Source organism: Eulemur rufifrons, chromosome 16 (assembly GCF_041146395.1).
Source record: "Eulemur rufifrons isolate Redbay chromosome 16, OSU_ERuf_1, whole genome shotgun sequence".
Classification (NCBI taxonomy): Eukaryota; Metazoa; Chordata; class Mammalia; order Primates; family Lemuridae; genus Eulemur; species Eulemur rufifrons.
In genome coordinates, this window is record NC_090998.1 from 87443780 (window position 1) to 87454986 (window position 11207).

General features: G+C 58.4%; 1 non-coding gene across 1 annotated transcript; it reads left to right on the forward strand.

Moving 5' to 3' along the window:
• The first annotated feature begins 8406 nt into the window (after positions 1-8406).
• LOC138397722 (U6 spliceosomal RNA) lies at positions 8407-8510 on the forward strand. The gene has a single exon (XR_011235848.1). It is a non-coding gene; the product is annotated as a U6 spliceosomal RNA (small nuclear RNA).
• Positions 8511-11207: the final 2697 nt, after the last annotated feature.

Here is an 11207-nt window from a genome sequence, read left to right on the forward strand (position 1 = left end):
AGGGTGCATAGTTTCAGCCTACTCAAGAGAGGACACGGTGAGGGTGGACTTGGGGCCACTGTGGCCCTAAGATGTGACATCTCGTACCCTGGGGTCGCCCTGCCTTGGTCTCTAGCTCCGTTCAGCCCGTTTGACATTTACTGGATGTCTACTCTGTGTCAGGCCTGGGACAAGGACTGGGCTGAATAGAATGCAGCCCCTGTCCACACGTCCCTGTGTCCCTTCTGCCCTCTGAGTCCTCACCTCCCTGCTCCTGATCTTCTGTCCTGGTCATCTCCTCCAACTCCTCTCCTCTGACTCTGGGGTCTTCCTGCTTCCTCTTCTCTCCCTCCCTGTTCCTCCCTCTCAAGAGTCCCTGAGGAGCTCTGATGTCCCTTAGAGTGCTGTCCTCAACTCCTCAGTCTCTGCACAATCCAGCATACAGCTCCACACCCCTATCCCTACCCCACCGCTCCCTTGACCTACGCTGCTCCGTGTCCTCTCCCCCTAGCCCTGCCGTGTGGCCCAAGCCCTGCTGCCTGGACACCTGGCCTGTCGGCCCAGGCGCTGCCTCCTGCCTTGCTCACTGTCCAGCAGGACACTGTTGCTGCCGGGCCCCGTGGCTGGGAGCTGGGTCCTTCTCACCCTCCTCTGTGGTGCCTGGCATGTAGAAGGTGCCCAGGGATGTCAGTGACCGAATGGCTGGGCTGCGGCGTAGGCGGCGCAGGATGGAGGGGTGCTCAGGTGCTCCTGAGCCAGACGACTCCAGGTTGGAACCCTGGCACCCCCGTTTATTAGCTGCGTGTCCTTGGCAGATGACTGAGGTTCTTTGAGTCTCAGTTCCCCTCAGGTCGTGGTGAGAGTTAAACCAGATAGTGCACGGAAACACTCAGGACGGCGCCGGGCACTCGGTGGGGCCAGTAAACAGCAGCTCTTGCTATTAGCATGGGGGACCTGCCTGAAAGGTGCTGTCGGTTGACCTTGGGTTTTACAGTAGTCATTGCTTCTTACCCTGTTGCAGTGCCGTCACCGGATGTTCCCCCTTCCGCTCCCAGTAACCCTGGAGGATGAGCGTGCAAGGACAGGATGACATCCCACCAAACCAAAGCAGAAAGGGAAGCGAGTGACTGAGGTCGCCTGACTCTTCAGTCTTGGAATTGGACACCTCTGCTGTGCTTTTTGCCCCTCGGGTCCCTGAGGACCCGCCCCAGGCGAGGCTGTCCTGTCTGCGGGGTAAAGACAGGTGAGCGTGTGCCTGGTCTTCAGGGAGCCTGTGGACGAGCTGGGAGTTTGTCATGCGTGCGCATCCCCGACGCTAGGCAGCATGGCGCAGGCTGCTGGAGGGTTGAGACAGTGGCGCAGGTGGAGGGGAGGAGGAGGGTGTGGAGTGGGGTATTGGATGGGCCTGTTGGTGTCACCCTGGTCTGAGCAGGGTGGGCCGCACGTGGCTAATGGGTGCCTTTGTCCTTCCACCTCTGGCTGGCGGCCTGCAGCTTGGGGGAAGAGGCTTGTCAAGGTGGGCCAGCTTTGGAGGTGTAGGAGGTGACGATGGCACAGGGTCTTCTCACTCTGAATTCCCTGTCACTTTACTGTGTCATCCAAAGCATGGTCCAGGACCAGCGCTGGGCATGACGGGGCCCAGGCTGCCACCTTCCTGCCCTCACATGGAAGTGAAAATGGGGTGAGCTGGGGGGATTTTTGTGTTTGTGTGAGCCTGCAGGGCCCTCCCCCGCAATAAAGTTTCCTTATTCTTTGACGATGTCACTTTACAATGAAAAAGGGAGCTGAGTGACTGTGTGCCCGAGATCTGGAGCCAGGGAGACCAGAGTTCAAGGCCGGCCCTTGCCCCGCTTACTGGTGGTGGGATTGGGCCAAGTTACGAAATCTTCCTGCACCTCAGTCTCCTCCTCTGTGAAATGAGATAACAATTCCAGCCTAACAACACCTGGAATGTCACAAAGTGAAAATTAGGAATGGCAAGTGCTCTGCACGGCGCCTGGGGTGGACACGGGACGCAGTTGCCGTCCTTCAGTCATTTCACCTGTTGGTAACGCCCAGCATTTTCCGGAGGGGAGGCTAATGTCTTGGGTGTAACCATGTCCTGGATATCATACACCCCCAGTGAACTCCTCCCCTTTTAGGGTGCAGAGTTGAGCTTACTGAGATCACAGCAGGGGACCCAGGCACAGCTGTGGGTGGGTTCCCATGTCAAGGGGCCTTGGGTCACACAGAAAGTGTGACATCTGTGAGGCGCCAGGCTGAGGTCCTCACCTTGGGCCGGGCCTGCTTCACTGTGCACAGGTATTTTGTATTTTTCGCACCTCCCTACCAGGTGGCAAGCTGAGACATCAGAGTTGGAATATTTCCTGTTTGGGACTTGGAACCCGAGTTAGAGTCTCACTGACTGCGCTTTGGCAGGTCAGAGGAAGGAGCTGCTCCTGGCTCTGCCAAGGTCCCAACACTTGCTGTGTGATCTTGGGGAAGTCAGCCACCCTCTCTGGGCACATTCCCTCGTCTGTACAGTGAGGGAGTTGGGGTTTTAGGGTTCCACAGGAACAGATCCACATTTGGTTTTGCCTCCCATCTTGCCAACTGCTCAGGGTTGGACATGTGAGCATACAGCAGGTGCTCAATAAGTGCTTGTTGCACCTCATGGATCAGAGAGATAACTCTCTGAAAACCTTTCCCCTCTGAAAACTTCTCTTGCCCCGGTCCTGGGCCATGTCATTCCTGTTAGCCCTGTGGGGGCAGGACCCTCACACCCCCTCCCTGCAGTCCCCAGCCAGCAGTCCTCTGCAGTCCCACGCTGGTGCTGCCAATGAATGAGTAAATAAATGGCCAGGATGGAATCGGGGTGTCGAGAAGCCAGGAGAGGTGATGGGAGTGAGGCGGAGGCTGAAAGCTACAGAGGCTTTCCAGCCTCGCCCTGGTAGAGGCAGGTGTTGAGACTCCCAGTCCAGTGCTGTTCCTTCTTCTGGCATGGGGCCCCTGAGGGACCAGGCAGGGTTTAGTGGGAAGCCAAGCCCCTGAGGACCTAGGGAAGGCAAGGAGGGATGGAGGACGTGAGCCAGCTTCTTCCCTTCCCCCAGCAGGCAGGAAGCACGGGGCAGATCTGTCAGCTTCAGACACCACTGCCCCAGGGGACCCAGCCCTGAGCCCAGGGAGGCGGGGGAGGGGGAGACAGGAAGCACCCAGGTCTTCCCCTCCTCCCTCCTGCCCCACCCTCCGCCCCCATCCCTGGCGAGGGCTCGCAGCCCCAGGCCTTGGCATGAGGGGGACGGGTGGGGAAGGGGGGCAGAAATCCCATTCTGGGCAAATCCCTTCCTCTCTCCCACTTGATTTCTGGGCCTCTGGACGGTGACTCTGGCAGCCCCTGGAGAGCCGGGCTGCAGGGATGGAGGGAAAGGGGGAGGGCGCTGCCCGCCTAAGCCCTTCTGCGTGCCTGGCACTGTGCAGACCCACCCGGCAGCCTCGCCACAGGAGGAAGAGCCCTGGGCTGGGCTCTGCCTGGAATTGCTGTGTGACCTCAGGTGGGGCACAGCCCTTCTCTGGCCACGATCCTCCTCCTCATCCCTGTAGCCCAAACCTAGGCCCAAAGGGCACGAACTCTCTGGGGAGTGTGTAAATACTGATTCCTAGGGCCCATCTGGGGTGGTAGATCTGGGTGGGAATCTGTCTTTTTAAAAGCTCTGCCGTGATTACGACGCACCTGCTGGGGGTACTGCTGGAATAGATGCTCTCTAAGGGCCCCTCCTCAGCCTTGAAGCCCCTGCCCCTTGGGCAGGCCACCGGCTCTCGTGTCCTGGCTCAGGAAGGCACAGGCCACATCCTCTGGGTGCCGGCACACAGTAGGCCCGCAGGCCACAGGGAGCAGGGTGCTGTTGCAGGAGGGGCCCCGAGCACCCCAGCAGAGCTGCCTCCCCGCCCTCCCCTCCCCTTCCTCCCCCTCCGGCAAGTGTCTCTGTCTCTGTCCCGTGCCATCCCGCATTGGCCCTGCCTCTGTCTCCTGGAAATGTGGGGAGGCGGCCTGGTGTGAAGGGCTGGGGAGAGGTGACAACTCAGACACTGAGGTTTGTGCAAACGATGGCAGAGCCGCTCGGGGCTGCAGGCACGGAGCCCCCTGCCCTGCAGTTCTCCGCACCTGGCGCCAGCCCACCTTCCAGCTCACTTCTCCCCAAGCCACCTGGCCCCGTCCACCTGCATGCCCTGGGCCACCCTGATCCTCCCTCATGGCTGTGCCCAGCACTGCATCTCCCTCTTCCCATTTCCAGCTTAACTGCCGCTGTCCCCAGCCCTCTTCTCCAGCCGCCTGGGGCTCTCGCATCCTGTCCCTGTGACATTGTGTCTGTTGGGGGCAGGTGGACAGGAGATGGGGTGGGAGGATGAGTTGGAGCCTCGCTGGGGCACAGTCCTCACTGAGTCAGGGACTGGAGGGTTTGTACCTTATCCTGGGGCAAGAGGCAAAGTTTGCTGATCGTGATGGCAGAGCAGGTGTTTGTCCCCTTCCTGTGTGAGCTCTCCAGCGCCCAGAGAGCCAAGCCACGCAGGGCTGGGCAAAGGCAGGGAGAGGGTGGGAGGTGGAAGTAGAGGGGATGGGGAAGGAGAGAGAGTCTTGGTCCAGAAGCCAGGGACGTGGGTGCTGGGATGTGTCACAGACTTGCAGGGCCGGGAGGGCCACGTTCTCCCCTTCCTGGGCCTCGGTTTCTCCCGGAGGCTGTCCTATATGGTCTCTGAAGCTCTTCCCACTCTCATTGTCTACCTTGGCCTTTCCTTCCTGCCTCTGGCGGGAGGGAGGTGGGGTGGGGGAAGGGAGGGGGGTGATGGGCTTTTACTAACAGAGCGATTCCTGCTCCGATCAGAAGAGGCCAGGCCACCTCACCTCTCTTCAGAGACCTGCCCTGACAGGTGGTGTCCTGCCTCCAGCCCACGTTAACCCCCTCAGGGCCAGGGTCAGGGCCTGAGCCTCCACCTGCCCCTTGAAGGGACCCCCCTGGGGGTCAGAGACATCAGCCTGGCCCTGGGGAGGCGGTGGAGGCTGGGCCTCCCGTGGTCCCCTGGAGAGGCCTTCTGGGGGCCAGGGTCTGGCTGGGAACTCGGCTGGGAGTTGCAAGCAGGCTCCCTGGTGGGTGGGGGTGGTCCTGCTCTCCCACCTTGGGGACTTTATTCCAGGAGCTCTGGGCTGCAAGGAGCCCCTGTCCCTCCCAGACTCCTCTCTGTGCCCCACGCCCTGCTGGCCCCGTGGCCCTGGGCGCGGGGACGCGCAGAGGAGCAGCCAGGAGAAGGGTTAAGTCAGGAACTCTTGGGATGGCTTTGGCCACGGCCATTCCTCCGGGAGCAGAGAACAAGGGGCCCATTCTGTGTGTGGGAATTAATAGCAAAGAGTCATCTGGGGTGTCATTCAAGCCCTGACTGACTCCCAGAGGAATGAGGGAGAGAGAGGTGTTGTGGGGGGGCTGGAGTGGAGATGTCGCAGGAAGGGCACCGGGTCCGGCTGGGAACGGGAGGCTGCCCTGGCAGGTGGCCCCACGGCCCTGAGCTGGGTCCCGCTTTTCACCACGGATGTGCCCCGCCCCCCACGGGACTCGGACCCCTCCGCCATTCCTCACCCTGGGGCTCCCCGTCCTGTCTTCCCTCACTCCCAGATGTCTGTGCCCCCTCCACCCGTGGTGGTCTCCCCTGAGGCCTGGAGCCCGGCAAGGGGTGTGGGCCGGGCAGGGCCAGCCGCTGGGCCTGCTTCCCGGCACTGCCAGTCTGCCCCATCTTTGCTGAGGAGCCCTCGGTGCTCCTCGTGGGAGCCGTGGAGCAGTACCTGGGTGGCATCCCCCATCCCAGGATCCAGGAGCCCCCCTGGCCCGGCTCCAAGTCCAGCTCACACACATCCCTGCTGGGTGACCACAGGTACTCTGGGCGTCTGCATGTGGGGACACTGGGGCACTTCTGCCACCACAGAGGGCTCGGCCTCCCTCATCCGCTCAGGCCCTGTGGCAGCCTCAGCCTAGACTGTGGGTGAGGACCAGCAGGCTTCCAGAGACACCCGAGTGTCCCAGCCTAAGGCAGGCAGGCCTCGCTGAGGCTCCAGGTCAAACTCTTAGGTTTGCAGACGTGCAGACTGAGGCCCAGCAGGGCACCGCCCACTCCAGGTTGTGGGGCTGAGCTGGAATCACCCCAGGTCATCTGCCCCTCAGCAAGGTGCCCTGGCTCCCTCTCCCTCCCCGGCCACTGAGCCCAATGTGCCTAGACTACACAGGGCCAAGAGAATGAGAGCCGGTGGGGTGCAGAGGATGAGGGCTTTGGGGGGCGGTCAGAACAAGACGCCCCAGGCCCTGGCCCTGTGACCTGGGCAGGGTGCCACAGTTTCTTGGAGCTCTGGGGTCTCATCTCTAAAATGGGGTCACGTCGTGTTCACCTGGCAGCTTTGCTGGGTGGTGAGAGAAGTTAGCAGGTGTAAAGCGCCTGACACCAGGCAAACCACTGTGTGCTGTTGTTATTGTTGTGTGATTATTGCTGTCACTGGAGGTCTGGGCAGCTTCCACTGCCCTGGGGCCAGGAGGCAGGCCGCCGCGCACCACTTGACTGCCTGGATCCGCACCTGGCAGCCCGGCGCTCCCTGGCAAATCTGAGGAATTCCATCATTGTTCGCCTCAGCTGTGGTTTCGGGGTGTGGGGGGTGAGTTTCCTGGCCCCCTAACCTCCCTGTGCCAGCGTCATTTCCATATCTGGTGACTCATCCTGCTGGTCCTGCTGGAACCTGACGCCTGCCCTGACGGCCCGGTGCAGGGTCGTGGCGCTGTGGCAGCTCTGGAAGCTCCCGGCCTGGTTTCCGCCTCTGTGAAAAGGCCAGCCGTCCTCACCGTGCGGACGCTGGGCATGTGGAGGCCCGGAGGGATCCTTGATGTTGTCCAGCTGCCCCCTCTCACTGCGGGGACAGAGAGCTGGGGTCTAGCACTTTCTGGGGTGCCGAGGGATCGGCAGAATTTGCAGGCCCTTCCACCTTGGCCCGGAGTCTGGCCTTCCGGGTCCTGCTAGGAGCTGAGCGGGCCTGAATAACTTCTTACTCATAGCTGGGGTAGGGGGAGCACAAGTGAGGAAAGAAGGTGGAGCCTTTTGCAAACTGTAAAGTGCTCTACAAATGTGGGGATCTATGGCTGAGCGGCCCGAGGGGTGGAGAGCAAATGGGCCAGGGCTGTCCCTGTGCTCTTCTCCAAACCCTGAGCAGGGCTCTGGGTGGCTGTTTCCCCCAGCCCAGGGGCTGCTGGACATGGGCCCCACCCAGAGGGGCAGGTCCTACACGGGGCTCCCTGCCTGGCTTTGGAGGTGTGGTGGGTGCTTGAAGGTGACACTGTCCAAAATCCTTAAGGTGAAACCAGCTTCCTTTGGGAACATGCAGAGGGGCACTTGTGCTAGGCTGACGAGGACCTGCCATCTCTCTGCTCTGGGCTCCATCCCAGCCCTTAAGGAGCCCACGGCCCCGTGACCTTGGCGTTCACTATCTCAGCTCCAGTTCTCGGCGCAGTGCTTGGCGCATGGTGAGGACTCAGGGACTGTCTGGGCCGAGATGGGGTGATGATGTTGGGACGACCCCGCCGCTGGCAGGCGGGGAACAGAGGTGAAGCGATTGAGGAGTGACAGCTGACACGGGCAGGGGCGCTGAGAGAGGGGTGGGAGGTCAGAGCGCTGGGAGGTGTAGGGTCCCGAGTGCCCCCCCTTGCCCTGTGGCCGCTTACTTGCAAGTGAGTTCCCTTCTCTGAGCTTCGGTTTCCTCGTCTGGAAAATAGGGATAGTAGGATCCGTTCACGGGTTGTTGTGGGGCGCGAGTGGTAACACGCAGGTGCGTGGCAGGCTCTCGACGCACCACTGGACACTCACAGGGTGTCATGAGCTGAGAGCTTTAGAGAGGACGACGGGTATGGAAGTATTTTACAGAGACACAGTTGACAGATACAGAATAAATGTGAGTTGGGTGGTATTATATTCAGAGAGACGAAAGGTAGATTTTCAGGGGAATCCATGGATTTCTTTATTCCAGGACCTGCCCTTGCCCTCGAGGCCCGCTGGTCCTGAGGAGGAGGCAGGTGGACAAACTCCCGACTTTCTGCACCAGCCAGCAGCGGTCAGCGCTGGGATGGAGATAGCACCAGGGGACCTTCTGAACCCTGGGCACGGGAGGCTCGGGCTCAGGGCCTATACACTTTTGATTGGCCCACAGAAATGCTTGAGACTTAAAGAAAAAAAAAAAAAACTTCAGCTCCAAAATATGCAGAAATTGCAAGTAGAAATTAATCAAAATTTCAAAAGAAAAATCACAAAAATCCTCTAAAAGTTGTTTCTAGACAACCGAGTCTATTTAGTATGTGATGTGGGTACATTTTGATATGCCTTGATATGGTGTGGGGCCAGTGTGGGACCTACAGGAGTCTTATAAAGTAAGTGCTTGCTTCGGCACATGTACCAAAGCTGCAACAATAGAAAGAAGATTAGCATGGCCCCTGTGTAAGGATGACATGCAAATTCCTAAAGCGTTCCATATACATATATATATATATTTTTTTTTTTTTTCAAAGAGTCTTATAAAATGGTCATGTGCACCAGGGACTGAGGGTACTCAGCAAAGGCAGCTGTGTCTACGAGCAATCGAGGAGGGCTTCCCAGAAGAGGTGGTATTTGAGTCTAAACTTAAAGAGGGAGAAGGGGTTGAACAGAAGGAAAAGTGGCCTCATGGAGGTCGAGGTGGAAGGAGATGCACGAGTACAGGCCCAGAGAGAGGAAAGCACACGGAGATTTGGGAGAAAGGCAACGGCAACGCGAGATACTTTGGATTTAGGATATGGAGACTAGGGGAGGGGCAAGGTGACAGTAGAAAGGGTGTCAGAGCCCTATGTACCAGGCCTGGACTTTGTCCTAAGGATAATCAGGAGCTGTGGAGATGTTGTAAGAAGGGGGTTGGGGGTGGTGACATGGACAACTTTCTTGGTAAGTTCACTCTCAAAGCCCTGTGGGAGCTGCACGGTTGGTGGGCAGGGGAGACAGGAGGCGGGACACCCATTCGAGGCTGGGGTGCGAACACTGGTGGGAAGTGACGAGGACTTGCGCTGAGAGGAGGAGAGATTTGAGAATTACCGAGTCAGTGAAAGCGGGCGGAGTGGAGGGCGCTGGAAACAAGTGGTAGCAACGGCACCTGCGTTCCGTGCGTGCTCAGGGCAGGCCTGGCTCTTTCTGTCTCCGAGGCACCTGTGTCCGCTCACTGACTCCCCGTAACTGCCAGTGTGGAGAGAGAGGGGAGGCAGGCCGCATTTAACTGGAATCTGCGGCATGGGAACCTTCCACTAACCAGACTCTGTACGTGCCTTGAACGTAAACACCAATGTCAAAAAACACATGTGGTAGATAATTGTTGTAGAAAAATTAGGAAGTATAGGGAAACAAAAAGAAGAAGCTAAAATCACCCTGATCCCGTGGTCCGGAGAGTATAACTGTGGGGGGAACGTTTGCACACGCTCGTCCCCATGTGTGTGCAGCTGTGTGCACGCCTGGATGTGTGTGCGTGTCTCTGAGCAGCAAGAGGCACAGTAGCTGCGCTGATCTCCTAGCGGAGGGCGGGGTGGATGTTTGGGGCGTGGCGGCCACGTGTTTATATCTGAGCCTTTGGTTTGCGTCAACTTTACTGCCAGTAAATTGTTCAAGATTCTTACTCTTATTCACTCCATCTGTCAGGGGCTAAGAAGAGTGGACTAAAGTTTATTCCTAATTTGCTTTAATTTCTCCTTAAATCTCTGTGATTTCTGCTTTATGGGTGTTGATGCTGTTATTTGGTGCATAAATATCTTTACTTTTATATCTTTTTTTTTTTTTAAGAGAGTTTCGCTCTGTTGCCCGGAGCGTGATCACGGCTCACTGCAACCTCCAACACCTGGGCTGAAGTGACCCTCCCGCCTCGGCCTCCCAGAGTGCTGGGATTCAGGTGTGAGCCACCGCGCCCGGCCTCACCTTGGCAGATTATAAGGTTGCAACCAAGGACTGACTGCCTGTGCTTGGTTTGCCTTTACCATCGGCCAATATTTAGTACACTGGTAGGTATTTAAAAATTTGAACTCAGAGGCCAACAGAACTGCGTTGGAACCCTGATTCTGACACTCACTGGGCGTGTGACCTTGGCGAGCCCCTTCATGTTCCAAATCTCTATTTTCTACAAAAAAGAATAATAACAACTTCCTAGGTTGTTATGACTAGATGAGAAGAGTCTTGCGCTGAAGTGAAGGGTGCTGTGAGCGGGCGCCCGCTGCAGGGCCCTGTGCTGTGGAGAGGGCGAGGCTGTCGGAGCAGCTGCTTCAGGTCGTGGCGAGAGAGCACGTTCGCACGCAGAGCTCCCGACGGTGCCAGGTGGGACGCCCGACTTCTACACGAGGGCTGGCAGAGGGGTGCTGGGGCTTGGAACATGGAGGCAGAAAGCCCAGGGGTCTTCAGGGTCGGCTTCTGGGCGTGGGGCTCGAGCTGGGAGAGCATGGGGAGGACCTTGGCTGAAGAGGAGTTAGGGTCAGGGTGTTCCCCGCAGGAGGCAGTCCTGATGCACGGCGCACGTGCAGGCGGGCGAACGCAGTGGCCTGCGTGGATCCCAGGGTGTGGGAGGGTGAAGGAGGACAGGAGGTGAGATCTGCAAGGCCAGGTGGGCCTTGAATGCCAGGTTCAAGGGTTTGGAGCCCTAACGGGGAGCCATGAAGGGTTTCAGCTCAGCGGTGATGGGGGCACCACAGAACTTTAGCAAGCTCAGCCTGGCCAGGCGGGGGCAAGACCAAAGGCGGGACAGCAAGGTGCTGGCCTGGGGGCCAGAGAGAAGGGACCAACACCCAGACATTAGGGAGGAAGGAAGTTGGTGATCAGGTGGTCTGTGTAGGTGGCACGGTGAGGAATTGTCAGACAAGGCGGGGATGGAGGGGTGATACTGTCACCTGAAATGACGAAACCTAGTGCAGCACCTCTGAGTGAGGCCTGTGGACTGGCACTGTCCCTGCACTGCTCGTTACCTGCCCCCGGCAAGGTAAGAGGTAAGTGCAGAACTCAGAAGAGCACAGTTTAGAAGCTCCTGTAACAATTTGACGTAGCTGCATTTCCAAGGGTGGGATCGGTTTTTGGTAATTCGCTTTTATTGAATGTTACAAAAGTATTGGTCCACAAAGAATTGGTTTTGAAAAAAAGTTTGTCCTTCGCCCCGGTGGGCTGGAGAAATGCCGGTC